Source organism: Asparagus officinalis, chromosome 9 (genome assembly GCF_001876935.1).
Source record: "Asparagus officinalis chromosome 9, Aspof.V1, whole genome shotgun sequence".
In the NCBI taxonomy this organism is placed as follows: Eukaryota; Viridiplantae; Streptophyta; class Magnoliopsida; order Asparagales; family Asparagaceae; genus Asparagus; species Asparagus officinalis.
The window spans coordinates 23613344-23626607 of NC_033802.1; positions in this window are offsets into that span (position 1 = coordinate 23613344).

Below are 13264 nucleotides of genomic sequence, written 5' to 3' on the forward strand. Positions count from 1 at the left end.
GACCGTGAGCCATATGCAAAGCTGAGTAACGTCCAGAGAGTTTGGCGGTCGACCGTGGCGGTCGACCGCGAGTACTGTAACACTGCGTATCAATTTTGTAAAATCAATTAAAAATAGTAAAACATCTCCAAAAAATATGAAATTTTGTGGGAAGGTTATAGACATGTAGAATAACATTTTAGAGAAAGAAATCATTTCCCAGTTGAGAGAAATAAATGTTTGAACACAGATTTACAGTTTCTGAAAAACTGCTGACATACACGATTTTGTAAAATCAATTGGGCATAGTAAATCAACTCCAAAAATAGTAAAAATTTTAAGGGAAGTTTCTAAACATGTAGATAAACATGTCAAAGAAAGAATTTCTTAAATATCACTTCCCATTTATGAAAACTCATTTGTTTTGTAAAACATGCACGAACATGTGCACGAACAAAAACATGATTTTGTAAATTCTATTAAACATAACAAATCAATTCCAAACTTGATGAAATTTTGTGAAATGTTTATAAACATGAAAACAAACATGTTAGAAAAAGAATTTCTCAAATTGAATTTCCATTTGTGAAAACTCATGTATTTTGCAAGTGTGTCCAAAGTATGAAAACTCAAAACTATGCATGTATATATATAACTATATATATATACATAGAATCCAAATACGTGTGTGTATATGATATTGAGCTTAAGGTACTTAACACACATAATATAAAATCTAAACTAGATTACCCAAGCTTGATCTTGATCTTTATTGTAGCTCAACTTGGTACACATGCGGATGAAGCTTGAACTTGATCTTTAACTTGAATTGTACGTTGCTTCACTCCACAATTCCTCCAACCTCCATTGGATATGATCGTTGAAGCTTTATTCCATCCATCCTCCAATACGTTGTTTGTCTATAATAAATAGAAATATACCAACACTAGACAAACAACATTAGTGGTAAATTGTTTGTTAAACATCATTAAAACAAAGAGGCCAACAATCTCCCCCTTTTTGATGATGACAAACAATTTACAAAAAGGATATATGCATGAAAGGAAATGAATATACAAAGTATAATATATAATGCATATAAACAAGAAAGACTATACTCATAAAATTTCTCCCCCTTTGACAACATAAAAAAGGGGATAAAAAGAATAAGAGAGCGAAAGCTCCCCCTAACAATATGCATGGGTGAGTATAACACATAGAAGGATATAGGGATTGCTTCCCCTATCAAAATGCCATATGAAATATACGCAAAAAATATGCTAAACACCACTCACATACAAAAATACAATGAGGACACACATATATAAATATATCAAAGTGAACATAGTGTCTCATTTCTCAAGCATAAAAACCATGTATGAATGAATTTATGAAAGCAAAAGAATGAGGAAACATGAGAGCCATGAAAAAAAGTTTTCGAAAGAAAACAAATTAATCACTCAAATGAGTTCAAAGTTTAAATCCAAGAACGTAAAAACCAAATCATCATTGACTTTAAAAAATTCAGAGAGGCAACTATATCTAGCTCTTGAGCTAGTATCAACCCATATAAACATTTAAGCATCTGGTAAACATAATTTGGGAATAAACACCCAATAAATCCGGGGGGTTACATAAATACAAACCTCTCATCAAAACAAAAATAATAATCATGAAAACAAAAGAATTTGATCAAAGAAAATTTGTTTTCATAACCAAAAGATTTTAAGACATAATTTTTAAAACCAAGAAAAGGAAAAATAAAAACATTAAAATTCTTGGTTTAAAATCAAATTTGTTTTGGTACCCAAGTATTCTTGGTACCAAAAGGTTTAGGGACATGACCCCTATCAATAAAGCTCAAAGCCCTAGGGTTATGAACCCTCTTGGGCATATGTGGTGTACGGGATCGGTCATAGCAATAATCACTCAAATGACCATTCCAATTGCAATATGTACAATGGAAAGGAAACATTTGCTTATGTTGACCATTAAAAGGTGCACGTGGAACATTTGCAAATAAGGGTAGATTATTGGAAGCTTTTTGCAAATGGGAAACATTATCAAAACAACACTTTCCTAAGTGGCCATATCTACCACAAACATCACATCTAAAAACATGTGGCCTACTAGAAATATTTGGCAAATGAGATTTATTTTTCAAATCAAAACAATATTTGGCCAAATGACCAAAACGACCACAAAGATCACATGAATACACATGAGCATGCATATGATGAACTTTATGAGAGTGTGCATGTGCATGTGCATGTGATGAAGAAGCCTTATGAGATGCACAAGAAATATTAGTCTTGGAGGATTTATGTGCATCATAGCAAAACTTAGCTAAATGGCCTTTACGACCGCAAATAGAACATTTATAAGCTTTGCTATACAAGTGTGCAAAGTGTACGGGTTTAGAAGTTGTAGTACGAGACTTTGCACCCAAGTCCATAAGTTTCTTATTATCTACAATGCATGTTTTAAGGGTTGAATCTAAAGATGATATGCGTTCTTTAACATGATCCAACTCATTTTTAGGCATACAAGCATTGGAAATAGAAGTAGATGAAACATGATCATATTTAAATGAATTAAACTCATTTCTAATTATTTCTACTTCTATCATGGCATTATTATTAGCATGAGTTAAGCTAGTAATAGATGAAGTTAATTTTTTATTTTCAAAACTTAGCATGTCATTGTTTTCTTTAAGCATAGTATTTTCTTGTTCAATGACATCAAATTTGGACACTCAATTGTTACAATTCTCACCAACCCAAAATATATTATGAATGTAAATATAATAAGCTCAAGTGGGTGTGTGTAACAATGAGATAAAATCAAATATAACTCAAATAGCAAACTAGCAATAATAAGAATATGAAAATTAATAATAAAATTGCTAGAGAAAAGAGTCTCCACACTCACTTGAAGAACAATCCTCCAAACTACGTCGGATTTCCTCCAAGTTGCCTTGATGTGCTTCTATGAATTTCCATAAATTGTAAGCACTATCAAAATGAACAAATTTGTTAGAAATGGTTGAGTCAAAAGCATTAAGCAAAAATTCTAACAAACGCTTGTTCATTGAAAACATTTTCTTATCATGATTGCTCCACTTGGATATCTCCAAAGTGGGCACATTATAAGCACAATCAATAACTTCCCATAAGTCGATATTTCTAGATTCAACAAATAGTTTAAATCTAGAAGCCCATTGTGCATAGGAAAAATTGATGAATTTAGGAGCAATATTTGATTCATAGCCTAAACGAAATATATTCATATTCATGATATATATGTGAAAATATGCAAGCAAGACAAAAGTAATCATAACTAGATTAGCACAAATAAGATAACTTGGATCTTTAACTCAAGGCGGTTAGTCCTTAAATCAAAGAGCACCAAGCTCTGATACCAATTGTTAGACCCTAGAGGGGGGGTGATTAGGGTCTTATGCTAATCTAATCCGATATAAATGCTAATTAAAATTAATTAACAAGTTATCCTAGCAAGTATGAAATACAACAAGATATATGAGCTAGGATAAGCAATGTGAACAATGAGATATATCCTATATGATATATATATATGGAAGGATATATAAACTAACATAAGATGATATATCCTATCAAAGAGATATACAATATGATATATGTAAGGATATGCAAACACAAGAGTAAGCAATATGAACTAGATAGTGGATCATATAAATAATGAGCTAATGATAATGGCGACAAGAAATATAAACACAAGTATAAATAGACGCCAATGCACACTCAAACACAAGATATGATCACGGAGTTCGGACCTTCCGTCCTACGTCTCCGCTTCCCACTCCCGGGGAGAAATCCACTATCACAACTGGGTTTTCTACGTTCACCCGAATAACGTTTACACCTCACACTCGGTTTTCTAGCTAACCAAAAACTTTACAATCAACACACTATTGTAATCCCACTCTACACCCACTAAGTGTTGGACCTAGCCATGTCTCCCTCAAGTGTCTCACAATAAGGCTCAATATAATAAATGTTTGTTCTCTACTATGGATGAGAACACAATGAAAGCTCACACTCAATTATTACAACTCTCACCAACCCAAAATATATTATGAATGTAAATACAATAAGCTCAAGTGGGTGTGTGTAATAATGAGATAAAATCAAATCTAACTCAAATAGCAAACTAGCAATAATAAGAATATGAAAATCAATAATAAAATTGCTAGATAAAAGAGTTAGAAAACTTCTCAATAGATCAAGAGGTAGAAGGAGAATAGTTGGATGCCCAAACACCAATAGATGATCTCCTCAAGCTCTTGTGAAATTGATTTCTCAAACTCAAACTTCAAAATGCTTAAAAGCTTCTTAAACACACTTAAACCAAACTAAAACTCTTGTTAAAACTCTTTTAAACTTGGTTAAAACTCTCTTGGATGATGGAAAATAGTTATGGCAAAGGGGTATATGTAGGCTTGAAGAAACCAGCCCCAAAAACCCTAAAAACCCGTTAAAAAACAAAAATCAGCAACTAGTCGTTACAGTGTAACGGTCGACTGCTACAGTAACTTCGGCCGACCAGTGCGGTCGACCGTGAGGCATATGCAAAGCTGAGTAACGTTCAGAAAGTTTGGCGGTCGACCGTGGCGGTCGACCGCGGGTACTGTAGCACTGCGTATCTGTTTTGTAAAATCAATTAAAAATAGTAAAAGATCTCCAAAAAATATGAAATTTTGTGGGAAGGTTATAGACATGGAGAATAACATGTTAGAGAAAGAATTTCTGAAAAAAATTTCCCAGTTGAGAGAAATAAATGTTTGAATACAGATTTACAGTTTCTGAAAAACTGCTGACATACACGATTTTGTAATATCAATTGGGCACAGTAAATCAACTCCAAAAATAGTAAAAAATTTAAGGAAAGTTTCTAAACATGTAGATAAATATGTCAAAGAAATAATTTCTTGAATATCACTTCCCATTTATGAAAACTCATCTGTTTTGTAAAACATGCATGAACATGTGCACGAACAAAAACATGATTTTGTAAATTCTATTAAACATAACAAATCAATTCCAAACTTGATGAAATTTTGTGAAATGTTTATAAACATGAAAACAAACATGTTAGAAAAAGAATTTCTCAAATTGAATTTCTATTTGTGAAAACTCATGTATTTTGCAAGTGTGTCCAAAGCATGATAACTCAAAACCATGCATGTATATATATAACTATATATATACATAGAAACCAAATACGTGTGTGTATATGATATTGAGATTAAGTTACTTAACACACATAATATAAAATCTAAACTAGATTACCCAAGCTTGATCTTGATCTTCATTGTAGCTCAACTTGGTACACATGCGGATGAAGCTTGAACTTGATCTTTAACTTGAATTGTACGTTGCTTCACTCCACAATTTCTCCAACCTCCATTGGATATGATTATTGAAGCTCTATTCCATCCATCCTCTAATACGTTGTTTGTCTATAATAAATAGAAATATTCCAACACTAGACAAACAACATTAGTGGTAAATTGTTTGTTAAACATCATTAAAACAAAGAGGCCAACAATTTTGTTTCTTTTGTAAGCCGATTGATTGAGAAGATCCTTGATCGAGGGTATTATTTTGATATGTTCAGGCGGTCTCTTGATCGTCATATGATGATGTTCATGGAGGAACGATGTCCAGATTTGGCTGATCTTCTCACCGTAGACCTAGCCACGCTAGAGCACGAGTTCCGAGAGCTGGCGGAGCTACAGGCTACAGGTGCTTCTTCATATGTTGACGAGAAAATCACTGATCTTGAGAAGGCCCTGAAGCATGCTAAAGGTTCTCACGCTGCTCTTGTAGGCGAATTAGCCGATACAGAAGACTCTCGAAGACAGGTATTAGAGAAGTTGGAGGCTGCAAAGGAAAAGCTGGCCAACCTAAAAAGCAAAGCTTCGAGTGTATTGGATGCCACTGAAGATTCTGTCTGGGCTGAGTTGCAGACTAAGCTCAAGGACTCTTATGAGAAGGAGATCTCTATGTTGGAAATTCAAATTTGTGGCTGTAAGATGTATTTGGATTGATAGCGCCACTTTTGTATATCCTTTTGATTTGGCTTCATTATGAAAACAATTTCTTTTGTTTATCATATTTCTTTTATTAGGATTTTTATTCCATCTGGAAGAAACAATCATAATACTTATAGGATTTTTGGCAAACCCTCAGCCTTCAACGGATTTTATTTTCCTTTACCGATTACCATTTGATCGGGCTAGCATGTGAAATATTTGAGTTTGTTTCACATGTAACGTTGTGCTAAGAGAGTTAACTATCTTAGTACCACGATATTGAATACATAGACTTCACCATTGTTGTAGGAATATGCTACCTGACGACGCGTGTTAGGCGTAGACTTAGGGTTTTTGACTAATCCTCAGCCCTCAACAGATTTGACGTGCCTTTACCAATTACCATTTGAATCGGGCTAGCATGTGAATTGTCTGAGTTTGTTTCACATGTAACATTGTTCTAAGAGATTTAACTCTCTTAGTGCTACGATATTGAATATGTAGACTTCGCCATTGTCATAGGAATGCGCTACCCGATAACATGTGTAAGATGCAGACTTATCTCTATTGAGGGATTTGAGATAAACTCCCTTATGCCAAAGAGGCATAAACTCAGTTGTTGCTAAGTTAAATAACAACTAGCTACACGTGTAAGGTGTAAGGTTATCTTTAATTAGGGATCGAGATAAAGTCCCCTGAAATGAATTCTGGTGTCTTTTTTGCAGTGAAAGACTAACCGGCAACGCGTATTAGGCGTAGGCTTATCTCTAATTAAGGATTAAGATAAAGTCCCAGAGAATGAATTCTGATGCCTTTTTCATGGTGAAAGACTAACCTACAACGCGTATTAGGAGTATACGTATCTCTGTTTAGGAGTCGAGATAGAGTTACACATGTAGGAGAGGCATGGATTTGTGATGTTGAGAGATTTTGTCTTCTCTTGGGGCAAAGATGGATGCTGGAGAGGAAGAATTTTATATTCTATCCCCAGATCTTCTTTTAGGGTAAAGACGAACCCGATGCTAGAGAGGACAAATTTTATATTCTATCTCCTCCTACAAAAAAAACTCAAAGTGGGATCTCTACTTTGAGAATTTGGAAGGTAAAACTTAGATTGGGATCTCCACTCCAAGAATCAAAAAGATCTAGATAATTGTCACGCCCCGGGTCCAAAACGAGATAATTTGGAGCGTGACTCGGTCGACAATGCAACCATACGGTTACATTCACGCCTCTGGATCATCCTGTATACAAATATATTACCAAAAGAACTACTACATAGAGCATGTAACTAAAATAGCAAAGGTACTAGATAGATAAAGAAAACTCTGAAAAGACAAATTTCTCTTAGATGTCCACAACTCTTCAAATAGGAAAGAGGAAAATACATCTTAGTCTGAAGTACCACAAGTGATTATAAGAAAGACTTAATAACTGAAGCTGAGAGTGAGAAGGTGACCACTGTCGCTGGTCTTAATCCTTAAAGTACTCTTGGTCCTGCGAAGAAAGAACAATTCCCAAGTCTGGGGCACGCAAACCCCAGGGGAGTCAGAAAACTCCCAACAAGCATGAAAAATGAAGGAAATGTGTGCGTGTAAGTGTAATGTGGTAGAGATAAAGCAAAGATAAATTCTAAAGGTTCAGTGATAAAAGAAAATGCTACTCTTATAAATCAAATAAGATGAAAACTCAATTAAAGATGATAAAGGAAAATTCCTAAACATGTATATCAAACAAAGTCTACCCTAAAGCATACATCTTATACCCTATACTAAAATGAGGTAAGATTTAGAAACCCACAATACGAGAGATGAGTACGTCGAGGGAATAATCCAAACAAGGAAACCCTTGTATATACCATATATCTCAAATTGTAAATCTCTAAATATTTACTTCCAAAATTCTATACACAACAATATTAATATGCATCACCCATGTTTCATCCAGGTCCATACCGTGCATGCCAAATCTATCACAAAGCTTGAAAAACACATTAGTCTTAATTTTTACATGTTATTTGAATTAGAGAAGAATATTTTCATGTATATAAATCGGTTCCCCGTAAACCGTCCCGGGAACACGGCTTCAAGTCAGGAATTGGCTCTTTGGCCCATGTATATATATAACTCAGGATATCAGGAATGCGCATATGCCCGTTTATATACATGTTATATTCTTCGTCTAATTCCCCTTTATAAACCCCATGTTGGTCGATTAAATTTTTAATGACTGTGCATGAAATGTTGTGCACTAACCACAGAGTTACCGTGGAACGACTTCTGCAAAACTATGAAAATAACCGTGACCCAGAACATGTCTAATCAAGATGAGTGCATCGTCTAGTCGATGCTATAGTAGTAATAGCCAAGGAAAAATCTCATATCGGGATATCGATATCGAGAGCATAGCCATGCTATGAAACACGCTTATAAATCATATTTTTGACGGAAGTCGTCTTCATGCACAGTCTCACATATTGGATGATAACTAGGTGATCAAACAAATTACTTTCCATAAAGTCATTCATGTCAAACACCGTATCAAACAAGATAAGTACTATAGGTATAAACTTGGTTTTTAAATCTAATCATAACATTTCATGTGATCTCCATTTTCAATATATGTAAAGACTAAGATAAATCCATATTATTCCACAAACACCTGAGCGCAAATACCCTGACTTGCCGACTGCAACGTAGATGATTCAGTTGTTTACATAATATCCCTAATTGTGCCTTAGCTCCTGTATATACCTACTAACAACATGCTTTCTGATGACTGCCGCATGCTTGCCTTAGCATGTAAGTGCTAATCTGCTACTACATGAATAGCATTGTAACATAGTCTAAAGATTCCCATGCAATGTGTACTAATTACTAATATGCATCACTGATATAATTCTTACAAACGTATTACTACAGCTGCATGCTCTCTAACCATTGTCAGTCATCACAGTTTTAACCTGTAGCTAACCTAACAAGACTTCAATCTAACGTATAATGCACATAATGCTAATACCATGCCACTAGACAACTTGATTGTATGCTTTTCCCTACTGGGAAATCTACACCATGATATAATCATATAATAATGACATCCCACTCACAACATGAACACGTGATCACCGGATCATGAAGCATTATTATCAAATGCTAACCTAACCACATTTCTTGGTGTCCTCTTTTTCCCTCTATACAAAAAAAAAAAAATCAATTTGGTTTTGGTTATTACACCTCCTAATAATCAATTATAGAAACATGTAGGCCATGAAGATAAAGGAGATTATCACGTAAGAAAAGGGCAGGCAGAGATAAAACATAAATGATGGAATAGTCAACCATTTTCTTTCTAATGATCAATTCGGCAAATATAATAAATCAGATTTTTTTTTTCTGGGATCATTTTTTTCCCCCAAGTTCATAATCTTAATTCGACAACTTCATTACTTGAAGCTAACACAGTTTTAACCTATCCCAAATTTTGGCCAATAATTAGACCGTAACCAACCCAAACGAGCATTGGTTTGAAATAAACCAAATTATGCCAGGCGACTAAACTCAATCTAACTCAAACTTGAATCAAATAAAGATAACCAACTATTTGTTCTAAACCAGCTTTAATTGAAAATAGTTATAAAAAAATGATCAATAAAAGAGTTAAAAAGATCAGAAAATGCTTGCCGTCGAGGGGGTGAAGACGTTGTTTGGGGATAGAGACGACGAGCGGCGGAGGACAACGGCGACGGGTATGCAGGTCGCAGCGGCGAATGGGGTGGAGGTGTTGGTCGAATCTGAGTCGCTGAGGGGCGGCGACGCGGGTGGAGGACTGTGCAGAGGTGAGGGGAAACAACGACAAAGTTGGCTGAGATGAGCTCGGATCTGGAGCTTGGAGGAGGGAACTCAGTCGGCGGCGACTAAGCTGGATGGCGGCTCTCCAGGCGGTGGCGTCGGGGAAGATCGGCGGGAGAGGAGGACGGAGACGAGGCAGGCTCGGAGGTGAGGTCTTGGAGGGCGTGGGGTTGTCGAAGAAGTTGTTGGCTTGGTTGGGTGAGAGAGATGAAGGAGAAGAGAGATGAAGAGAGGAGAGAGAGAAAGAGAGGGGTGTGGCGGCTGTGTAAAGAGAGGGGAAGATAGAGAGAAAGAGAGGTATATATATACTCTTGGTAGGTTAGGGTTAAAAGGATTAATTAATAATAAAATAAATAAATAGGGGAAAATAGAAATAATTAGGGAAAATCCTTGTAAAAATTAACAATGATAATAATAACAATAATAATAATAAAACAATTATTTATTTAAAAGTTTTCACCATAACTATTTAATTTATAATTATCAAAATCATTAATAAATATAAAAATCAGATTTTAAATCATAGAAAATTCTAGAAGACCGAGAAAATACCAATACTCTTTTAAAAATAATAATTGAATATATTAAAATACCAGATTTTTTTTTTTTTTTACTAGCATTAAAATTTTATGGTTCTTACAATAATTCTAACTTTTATAGGATTGGTTACCTGATCTAAAAATAAAATTTCTCATTTATCAGGATGGAATTCCGACTTTGGCCCTAATTTTTATAGGTTTGACTGAAGGGAAAAGAATGGAAGCCTTCGTTTATCAAAAAGGAGTTCTGATTATGGTCCTAATCGTTAATGGTTTGATCAGGTGGGGGTTATTAAAATGACCCTAATTTTTATAGATTTGATCATTCAACTTGGTGGAGGCCCTTCGTATATCGAAAGGGAAGCCTATTTTCTGAAAGTGGACCTCTCGTTCATGGAAGGAATCGAGAGGCAATTTTGGCTTTCGTCCTAACTATAGGAAGGTTTGACCAACGAGTAGTGGGAGTGAGGTACAAATAATAGTGGGAATGTTGACTTATACAAATCACTCGGTGGGGGTTTTCAGCGTCAAGTGATAGGGACTTAACATAAAAGGAGTTTATTAATTGTATAGATCAGCATAACATAAAAGGGTTTATTAATTGTATAGATCAGCAGATTGAACTTTTTAGTATCGTGTTAGGACTTTAACATTGAGAGTGTTAAGTGCACAAACACAGTGGTAGTTTAGATGGACTCAGCCGAAAGAATTTTGGTGGACCTACTATCAGTTAATTTGATCAGAAGGGACTTTGTGGTGGAAGACCATAAATCCAACACTCCGCAGTTGCGTCATAGGAGTTTCGTGAGGGAAGATTGACAGAATGAAATTATTAAATCTTATCTCAACGGAAGAGTGCTCGGACAGTCATGATGGGAGGGTTTTAATCATCTTAGAAATGATTAATTAGCCACAGATGGAGGTTCTTAACGAATTATTCAGATGAGCGGTCTTCATCTTGAATAATCAGCTGATCTCAGGTTATCCTTAAGAATACCCTACACAGTATTCTCCAGAAACTTCCTGCTAAATAGGTTATCCTGAACGTACTAGGGATAGTACTTTTTTAGGAATTTCCTATTTATTAGCATCACGAGCTCGTCACCGTCTTGGGTGATTAAGCGATATGCGTCATTTGAGTAGACTGTCTCTATCATAAATGGTCCTTCCTATTTTGGGTTGGAATTTGCCTTTCTTCTTGGAGTTGAGTATCATAGGTCGCCGGACGACGAGAACCAAGTCTCCTTCCTTGAAGCTTTATTGTTGGACTCTTTTATCAAAATCCTAGGAGATTCTAGCCTGGTAAAACTCAATTTGTTGCTGAGCCTCTAGGCTCTTTTCATCTAACATCTCAAGTTCATCGAGATGTTTCTGATATTGTTCTTCCGTCATCATCCCTGTTGCGAGAGCAATGCAAAGGGATGGAATTTGGATTTCCAAGGAAAGAACAGCCTCACATCCATACACTAGTGAGTACGGAGTTACTCCAATAGGCGTGCGGGCTGTGGTGCGATATGCCCATAGAGCTTCGCCAAGTTTGTCATCCTAGTCTCGTTTATTTGTCCTGACGAGCTTTGACAGAATCTTAATAATGGTTTGGTTGAAAGCTTCAGCTAATCCATTCATCATAGGATTGTATGCTGTTGACGAGACGTCTTGAATCCTGAACTTTCCACAGAATTTGATGAAGGCATTGTTGACAAACTGAAGGCCGTTGTCATGCATGATTTTCCTTGGAACACCGTATCGATAGATGATGTGGTGTTTAATGAACTTGATGATGTCGCTTGTTTTTACTTCTTTGAGTCGAATCGCTTCGGCCTACTTGAGAAGTAGTCGGTGATTGGCAAAATGAAACGGTCGTCTTTGGTTGACGGTGGAAAAATAGGACTGACAATGTCCATTCCCCATGTCTCAAATGGCCATGAAGTGGTCAGAGGGTGCAAATGCTCTGGGGGTTGGTGCATGTAATTTGCTTGTACTTGACATGTGTGGCACCGTCGGGCGTACTCAACTGCGTCCTTGACCATGGTTGGCTAATAATATCCCATTCTTCTGAGACGATCACAGAGCTTTGGACTGGGTTGATATGCACCATAGGTTTCATCATGCACTTTCGTGAGAGCCTCCCCCGCCTCTTTGGTTGAAAGACATCGGAGTAGCAGACTATTGTATGCGTAACGATACACCATCTCGATCGCCGTATTATAATAGAATCTCGGTGCTCTTTGTTGGACCGAGTCTCTTTCTTTTATGTCTTTTGGTAAAATACCATTCAAGACATAATCAATAATTAGGAAACACCAATCTCGAGACTCGAGTTCAATTCTAGTCGAGTGTGCCTCTTTGATGTCCAGGGCGTAGTCCGGCATAAAGAGTTGGTGAGTTCTCACAGTAACCAACTATTCTGTTTCAGGAGGTTGTGCTAGAGATACTACTGTATGGTGTAAATTTTGATTTCCCAAAATGGGGGTTTCGTTTGTATTGATAAGAATAGCTTATTACAAACTAATGAATCGAAATTATAACAGAAGCGAAGGGAAGGCCCTCCTTGTTTAACATGGGGACTTTGGTAGCTATAGGACGCATTGCTCGGTTCTCGCACCAAGTCTGCTTCCCTTAGACTATTCGACCGAGGTTGCTGGTGAGCTTCAGTATGTAGTAGAAGCTCGTGTTGATCGAGTTCGAGTTCCCGAGCTTAATGGCTATCATGGCCGAAAGCTGGAAGAGGATGCTACAGTGCAAAGGTCATGCAAAGAGCTTATCGTCAAATTCGTCGAGAGTTGAGAGCTGTGGTTCAGCTAACTGATCAATTAACGGTG